Source organism: Pteropus vampyrus, unplaced genomic scaffold (genome assembly GCF_000151845.1).
Source record: "Pteropus vampyrus isolate Shadow unplaced genomic scaffold, Pvam_2.0 Scaffold101, whole genome shotgun sequence".
Taxonomy (NCBI): domain Eukaryota; kingdom Metazoa; phylum Chordata; class Mammalia; order Chiroptera; family Pteropodidae; genus Pteropus; species Pteropus vampyrus.
The window spans coordinates 3,846,736-3,853,698 of record NW_011888882.1 but is presented as its reverse complement, the minus strand read 5'-3'; the positions used below and the strand labels follow the sequence as shown (position 1 = coordinate 3,853,698).

At 35.4% G+C, this 6,963-nt stretch overlaps 1 pseudogene; it reads right to left on the bottom strand.

Moving 5' to 3' along the window:
* Positions 1-1,405: 1,405 nt before the first annotated feature.
* LOC105295258 lies at positions 1,406-2,139 on the bottom strand (annotated as a pseudogene).
* Positions 2,140-6,963: the final 4,824 nt, after the last annotated feature.

The following is a 6,963-nucleotide window of genomic DNA, read 5'->3' as shown; positions in this document are numbered from 1 at the left end:
CTAAATTGAGATGAGATGGAAATTATTTTTTTCCAGTCTCACTAAGAAAAACCTTTCAGGGAACACAAAATAATTTAATGACTTAATTTGATTTTCTGCCACATATTCCTTTTCCAGCAGTGAATGGTACACCATCCCCCTGCCTCTACTATTTGTTTGACATACTAGCAGTGATTACCAGTAAGATAGAAGCTAAGGTAATTGCTCCAGTCTTTCAAACCCACCCTTCCAACACCTCTTATGATCCGTGCATCTTAACATATAAAAGTGTGCATCATATATGTGACATGGCACTTAGTTCTCAGGCCTCTGAGTGTATATGTGTGTGTGTGTGTGTGTGTGTGTGTGTGTGTGTGTGTGTGTGTGTATCGAAGCATTTATAGTGTATGTGTATGTATAACTAGACTAGCACACACTAACTCAGAAGAATGTTTATGGTAACTTAAATTTCTAAAGAGTTCTCAAAGTGCATTAACATCAAGTATCGTATTTTACATTTTTCTACCTCACATGTATTTGAGGTAGAAAAAGCAGGAAGTAATTGCCTCACACTATGAATAAATAGCTGCTAAGAAATGAGGCAAAGTGACACGTTTAAGGTTATAGAGTAAAGATGGAGGACAGGTGAGACACCTGAATTCCTAACGAGTGCCCTTTATCCAATGCCATTCTAGCTCCATAAATAGAAAATATATTTTCATGGTGCCCAATGGATGCAACTGAAGAAAGATACTCTACTTTTTACTATTTTTTTGAGGTACATTCCTTTGTGAAACATGTCCAGTAACCTGGGTAGCATTATATAGGAATATATAAGGACTAAATTTTATTATTATATAGTATATACTTTATTATTCTTTGTTTTATTATTTATTATTGATACTCATTAAAAACGAGTTTCTAAAATGCCGTTGGCTTATGCAATTTTGAGAAAGAGTTCCGGAATAGCATGCTACATCTTTTTCTACTAAACGCGCACACACACACACACACACACACAACACATATACACTACATAGTTTATCAGAAATTAATAATTAATTAATTAAGAACTTTAGGTTTAAATATTCAACCAAATATCTGTCTAATGTAGTCTAAAGTAAAAATATCAGAATTCATGTTATCCTCTACCCATCACACATTATTTTTTTATGGGAAATTATTTGGATTTTATTAGATAGTTTAGATGTTTTTGAAAATGTTGATAAATACAAGCTGTACTTGGAGCTGGATGACAAATGCTTTTAACTAGGATTTTCATTCTAGATTGTAACTTCTTCCAAAAGATCAATCTTAGGCCTCTTGCTGCGAGTAGGTTCCATGGGAATGCATGAAAAAGAGCCAGGGAAACAGTTCCCATGGAAGACTGTAGTTTCAAATAGGCTGCTACCACTTTCTGTGAAGTTCATAAAGTGACTTTCCCTTCCAGATTGAAGTCAAAAAGCTCAAAGTCTCTCCAGGGTCTACTCTTTTTCTTTGCTGAGCTGCCTCTGCTGCCACTAATGAAAATTAAGGATGGCTCTACTGGCCAGTACCTTCCAAATTGCAAAAGAAAATTCTTTCTAATTCTGTGGAAAAGCTTTTCTCCTCTGTCAAGTTCACCATAAAAATATGCTACTTCTGGTTGTGCAATCCACTCAATGGCAGAGTGCTTTGGGATTTCCAACAGCTCTGTCTGTTGTCTTGTGCCTGGGTAATGATGGCATCTTTAATGTCGTCAGTACTGCAGAAACTGAGTCACACAGGAATGACCAGGAGCTGAAGTTGTCGGCTCTTCTAGTTCCTCTAAAACAGAACACACGATTTCCTTCATTTCTTAGAGAACAGCTTCAGTGTAGTCTCATACTTCTCCACCTTTTCTGCTGTCTCTGCTGAAAGCTACACCACTGACTACTAGTGTCCAATGGGCAGGATGAGGACATGATCATCAAATAATCTTCCTTTAGCCTGCAGAAGGTAGCAGTGTGTCCTAATGTTGACCTCCAAAAGCTTTTCCACTTAAAGGCTGACAAAGCAAAATCAGCAAGGTCCTGGTTAAGGTGATCTGTGATGTTGTCTTGAGCGAAAAGAAGACTTGCTATGTCTGCCTGTAGATGAATGTTTCCTTCCCTGTCTCAATGTACCTATCCCCTTAGCCATCTTACAGAAGAACAGAGTAGTAGTTACAGGTGATTAAAAAGATGATAAAAAATGTACAGATAGCCTTTAAAAAATCATTGGTCATATAAGCAGAATGATTTCATCTTTGGTGCGTGGGTTGGATATAAAACGCCAATTTAATTTTAACCATCATTATATTGAGCCAGCTTTGTGGAAGTGGGAGAGAGCCATCTGCTCCAGAAAGGTGATTATAAATAACACATAATGATGCCTCATTCGGCCAGCACTCACTGGAGCAGAATTACATAGTGATCAATGACAGGGTTTAGAGATCAGGAAACATGAGTTTGAATAGGGACTCTCCCACTTACCACCACTACGACCTCAGACAATTGTTTAACTTCTTTTAGTCTTCGTTCCTTCACTTGCAAAATTAAGATAATCATACCTATTTTATAGAGCTCTTGTGAGGATTAAATGAGAATATTCATGTAAAGTACTGTGCCTGGCAGATATTAAGCTTTCAATAAGTGGTTGCTATCACCAAAAAAAAAAAAAAAAAAAATTCACAAGCAAGATTTCAAGAGCTCTGAATCAAGAGCTCACAGATATTTTAAAACATTTCTGAGATTTCTGTTCTTTGTTATAACATTTTGTTTTTTATGATGTTACTATTATAATCACTATAGAACTTTCCAACCCTATGTTTCTTACTTCTTTCCTAGTCCGAAGTTCTGGATATTCCACCAAATTCCCCTCCATCATGTCTACTTCACTCTGAGAAAAGATGCATTTGTTACTCTTCTGCTGTGTTTCAGGGCCCTGATCCCTGCAAACTTGACTTTTTATACCTCCTTTGCCAGTTGTTTTCTGGATAGATATAGCTAATGGGAGACAAAACTAGGAAATTGGAGGACTATGAGAGGGCAGCTAGGTTACTTCTTTACCTTCTGTCTTGGCTTTGGGCAATATTTGTAGCATAGACTGAGTCTCTATAATTCCTTCTCTCTCTGGCAGACCTTCTCTTTGTGGTCATAATTTCTGTTGAGCATATCCCTGCCATGATCCTAGTTCTCAAACGGACCTTGCTTCCGTGAGTGGTTACTCCCCTGTGGTCCAGCTTCTGTCTGGATATTCTATATTCTCAGGCCTCTGGTAGCACCATCTTCTTCATCTCTACGGTTCTGGAATAACTTTTGGCTGACACTGACTTATGGGGGTTGATACAAAACTCTGGGCGTCTCCATTGTTCCCCAATCATCTTCTAGCTCTTTTTATTTCTTTGTGACTAGTGGTCTTTATTAATGTTCTCTATTGAACTATTTGGTCTGGGTTCTCTTCCTCATTAGACCTGATTCAATCATGGTAATTCCACATCAATTTTCTAAGCATCTGATCTACTGTAGAAATTTGATCTATAGTGAGTTTTGAATTTCAGGGGAAAATTTAAAAACTAGAACTCATTTTTTTATTCAAGAAAATTAAAAATATCTGCTCTAGACTTTGATAACTAATTTTATTAGCAAAGAGTAGAAATTCTGTGCCCAAAACCTATAGGTAAAAAAAAATTCAGTAAAGTCCAAGACATGGCTCATCCCTAGAAGAAGGAGAAAATACTCTTTATTTTCTTCATTCTTACTGTTAATATCATAGCTCCTGATATTTAGGAGTTTGAAATAAGGATAATTCAGTTAGTTTCAAGTTTATCCTAAATAAAAAAGTTGGGAATTCTAAAAAATCCTAAAACTTTATATATTAATATAGTTTATTTTTCCTTTGTCCTTCACCCATATAGATTCCCTAAATTAAATAAACAAAAGAATGATACTAATCAAATATTTAAAAAATTGATAACTAATAGTAGTAAATAAATTTTCTGATTAATCATCGGGAATCTCATAAAATAAGCCTGATATACCTAACCTGCTCCTAAGTTGATGCAAAACAAACATGATGTCCTTCACCTTTGTAGATATTCTATAATTCAAGGATGAAATTGCTGTCCACAGAAAAAAGATGAATTGAATTCTGAAGTTTAGAAAAATCATATTAACCTAACATCGCAAATAAAACACCGCCAAATTCTCTTAGGTAATCAGACATAAGCTTTCATCTTGGTGCAAGTGGGTTATAGTCAATGGAAAAAAGAGTATGAAATAGTTATTGTGTCCTGAGACATATGTCTGTTTAATTGTCTGAATTGGTTCTTTTCTGTTTCCCATGATCATTGGGAAAATATCAATCTGTCAAGGTTATGGAACTTATCTAAAGTTGTGGACTATCTGCATCAATGAATTTATGTGAACACTATGTTAATGTAAGTAAATTTATTAAATTGACCATTTTAGGCTGCTGCGCACTGAGTAAGCTAAAATTATCTATCTTAGTTGGTGTAGTTGGTGGTTAGTCAATGTTATTGACTTGAAAAATATCACAGTTCACCAAAAATAATAAAATTCTACTTAAAAAATGATTAATCAGTAAGGAAACCTATATTAATGAGAACATTACTCAAAAAATAAGACAATTAAAAAATGTAATGTTTATGTAATACATAAATAATTGATAAAAGAAGAAATTGGGTATAAGACAGTTTTGGATTTCATCGTTATAAAAATATAATAGAGTAATGAAAAATGTGTTTGAAGGTTGATGCAATAATGAAAGAAAATAGGAAACATCATCTGTATATGTGTTACATGCCACTGAGTCGGCTCTGACTCCTGGTGACCATATAACTGTCCACAGTGTCCTGTCCTCAACAGCCCTGCTCAGCTCCTACAGAATCATGCCTGTGGCTTCTTTTATGGAGTCAGTCCATCTCATATTTGGTTTTCTTCTTTTCTTTCTGCCCTCTATTTTCCCCAGCATTATTGTCTTTCCCAAGGAACCCTGCCTTCTCATAAGTTGTCCAGAGTAGGACAACTTCAGCTTTGTCATTTTTGCATTGGGAACTCCGGGGAGCAAACAATGGGAATTATGTAGAGGGTCTTTGCTAAAGTTGTTACTGCCAGAGCAGCCACCCTGGAGCTGCTGTCAGCAGAGACGGAGCTGCCCTCATGAGAGATTCTGTTGATAGGAATTGCCTTAATAAATGCAGGAACTTGTTGCTGAAGGTCTCCAGTTCATTCCTTGTTGTGGAACAGTTGGTTTTCACCTCACAGTTTGTCCCTTATAGCTACATCAGTGAATTGCTCACACAATCTAATCTTTGTTCTTAGATACGGTTTCCTGAAGCTAGGACAGATGAAATGAAAACACCATAACGAGCAGAAATTGTCATAAAACACTATTAAGACACCATTTGGGTGATATTCAAATATCTAAAAAGACCTTAACCAGAGTATGCAGGTCATTTTCTTATACATTATTATGGTGGATGTTTAAAACATTCTTTGTGAGGTGGGTAAGTCAACTGTTAGTGTATTATAATTTTACAGGCGTGTAAACAATCTCAGAGGGTCACGGCAGCTCTCCATCTTAAGACCAAGTTAGTGAAACTAAGATTCAGAAAAAAATCTAAGGATTCCAAATCCAAATTACTTTCCTCTAGTCAGTGTTGCACCCTGAGAAGCAAACTACAGTTTGAGAAAGAAAGGACACTTTTCCTTAAGCTTTTTTTCAAGTTTTGAGAAGTATAGTGTGGGCCACAGGGAGAAACAATTTGTGTGAAGATACTTGTGAAACTCAATACCTTATTTGCTAACTTCCTTTGCAGGAGACTTTCGGAGCAGATACTGAGACACACTTCCAGAAAAATCCTTTAGAATTTCTTTTTTACATTTAGCTTAACATATGTTCGTAAGGGGCTTTAAGCTTAACTTATGGTAGTAATATGATGAAATTTTGGCCTATACTTCAAAAATTTTTCTCAACTGAAATACATATTAACCTCTGAGAACCTTGCTTTAAACCTACAATTTTTTTAAGATCAAAGAAAAATTGGCATTATGTTGGCAGAAAGTGAAGTGACTTTTCAAGCATCAAAGCTCTTTAAAATGTTTTGAAAATACAATTACACTATTCATCTGTTTTCTCTTTAGAACCTGTGTATCATGCATGCCAGCTATGGTACTGTGCCTTGAATGGGATGCTAAAATGTAATCTCAGTTGAAGTAACTTGAAGTCTCTCATTAGATCATAAACAGAAGCAAGAGGGAAATTGGTTTCCTATAATCTTCCTCATAAGGAGGCAATCTTTTTATGTGCAAGTAATAAATTTTGCATATTAATTGTATGTGTTCATGATTGAATTTAGATATTTATAGGCCAAAGGTCATTCTTTAAAAAGAAAGTGCATAGTAAATATCTATTTCCATGACTTCATTTAATAAGTTACTACTCCAGCACTCTTAATAAGCCAATTTGTATCTTCTTTTCTCATCTTAACAGTACTACTTATACTATTGATTTTATGCTTCCACAAATGCATATATAATACTAAGCATTCAAACAAAATAGCAAAGAAACTCTTCCATGTCTAATGTAAATTATCTTGAGGGGTAGGGTGACCAACTTGCCCTGGTTTGCCTGGAACTTTCCTCATTATAGTGATGAAAGTTTGCACCCTCCAAAACCTCTTATTCCTGGGTTAAATGGATAGCTGGTAATTCAAGGCTTACCAAATCAGGACAGTTGGTAATTTAGGGTACTGATCTTGGCACATGTTTTTTATTTACTTTTAAATTTGTATGTAATTTCAAATTTTCAGAGAAACTGAAAAAATACACCCACTCTCCCAACCCCCCACAAGCCCCTCTTTCTCTCACTTATTTGCTATATGTATGCATTCTTAATGAACTATTTGAGAATAAATGGGAGACATCATGCTCCTTTACCTTTAAAAATTTAGTAATTATTTCA